Here is a 2,500-nt window from a genome sequence, read left to right on the forward strand (position 1 = left end):
ATTCATACGAAATCTACAATTACACAATTACATCACATGAGAGTTCAACACTAATAAGTCACTAACGTTAAGATTTACCTTAAGACATTTTGTAATGGCACATATTTTTTTTACGGTTTCTCGCGGAACCCCTGGTGATGGTCGGCGGAATCCTGGTTGGGAACCACTGAGGTAGTCTTTTGGGGTGAACAGCCAATCCATCAATCACCGTCTCTTTATGGTCGTTAGTGTGTTGCCGTCGAGGTAAAGAGAGGAAAGGTAGTTGTTAATAAAGGAATTATACTCCTCAGTGGCAAGGAAATGAGAGTTATAAATGCAGAAGGATATAAATACTTTGACATTTTGACAGTGGACTTCCTCAGAAAATGAAAGAGAAGGTCAATGCAAATTTGCATACGGAGAATAAAGAAGTTATACAGGGCTAGAATGACTGTTGGAAATTTGATCGCGTGGCCAGCTGGTGTGGAGAGATACACTGGAGGAACATGAAACATGGCAGAGAGTGAAAAGTCGATTTTTGAGGAAGGAAATAAAAGGGTTGATTTGCGCAGATTAAGAACAAGTTTTGAGGGAAAACTGTACTGAAGGTAAATGTCGAAGACAATAACAAAAAAAAAAAACTATGATGTGCGGTGCCTATTCGGATGATGTGAAGCATGTGGTAAGCAGATGCTCATAGATTGCAAATAAACAATATAAAGTTAGACATGACAAAGTAGCCGTATTTGTGGATTGACTCTCGTGTAAGAATTAGGGCTTACTGTCAGTAAAAAAATATATATATATAATAATAATAATAAACATTAAAAAGGTTTCATCATATTCCTGAAACAGTGATTGAGAATGATGCTTATACAATAAGATGAAACTCCACAGTTCATACTTATTCAACTATAATGAACAATATAGTTGGATCAGAATATAAATGCTAGACGCTTTTTGACACAACAATGACATGCAACTTCAACGTAGTAGATAAACAGACTGAGAAGGTACAGCCATCTATAATTTGAGGCCAGAGGAATGTACCAAGTAGCCGCGCAATCTGTTCCAATGGAAAGGAGAATAAGGGACTGTCGACGAGACACTTTGAGACCCTTTTTGAGAAGTTTGATATACTAAAAGTGTCCGGAAGTGCATAAATGACCATTTTATTGCAGAGGGCAGATATCCTTCCAAGAATACTGAGTATTTAAATAGTAATGATAACATTATTATCAATGATAATAATAACACGACTGCTGTTGTCACCGCTACTACCAACACTGCTATCACTTATACAACTTATAATAATAACTACTACTAATAATAACTAACAATAAAAGTGATGATAGCCGTTGATATCATTAATAACAACCATTGATAATGATAATGATAGTAATTAATGATCTTCTCAGCTTGTAAGGGTCCATAGTTGGACATAAGCCATCCCCAATTCTTTCCATCTTTGCCGATCCAGCGCTATTCTGTGCCAGTTCTTCTAGTTGCTTTGGGGTAGTGGCATTCTTGCGGCCCATCACACCTACCTCTCGAATTTCTTCTTGTATGTGATGCTGGTTGAGCCTTGGTATTCCGCTGACTCAACAGGAACGGCCGGTAATCTTTGATGGTAATAATACCTTAAAGAAACCACTCAACAAACATCCAGACTTAGACAAACTCATCTTCACAGTTACTCCACAAAAAAAAAAAATAATAATAAATAAATAGATAAATAAACTGACCGTTAAGTATGAAGCTTACGAGGGTAAAATTTGATTGTGATGACTTTGCAAATGCGAAGTGCTGGAAGGTAAGAAAAAAAATGCACATTACACTTTCAGAAAAAAAACAGTCGTACAACCACTAAATAGGATGAGGATGTATTATCTGCCAGCGAAAGCAAGGTAAGGGTACGAAAAATTCAAGTGTGACGAGAATGGTGTTGCTGCAGCTCTCTCTCATTCTCTCTCTCTCTCTCTCTCTCTCTCTCTCTCTCTCTCTCTCTCTCTCTCTCTCTCTCTCTCTCTCTCTCTCTCTCTTATCTTTATCTCTCTCTCTCTCTCTCTCTCTCTCTCTCTCTCTATATATATATATATATATATATATATATATATATATACATATATATACATATATGTATATATATATACATATATATATGTATATATATATATACATATACACATATACATACATTTATATATATATATGTATATATACATATTATACATACACACACACACACACACACACACACATATATATATATATATATATATATATATATATATATATATATATATATATATATATATATATACATATCTATATCTATCTATCTATCTATATGTGCATATATGTATATACACGTATACATTTATATATATATATATTTATATATATATAAATATATATATACATATATATATATATATATATATATATATATATATATATATATATATATATATATATATATATATATATATACATATATAGGTATATATTTACACATATA

This window comes from Penaeus japonicus, unplaced genomic scaffold (genome assembly GCF_977035675.1).
Source record: "Penaeus japonicus unplaced genomic scaffold, GWHDUDI00000001_assembly GWHDUDI00000006, whole genome shotgun sequence".
NCBI lineage: Eukaryota > Metazoa > Arthropoda > Malacostraca > Decapoda > Penaeidae > Penaeus > Penaeus japonicus.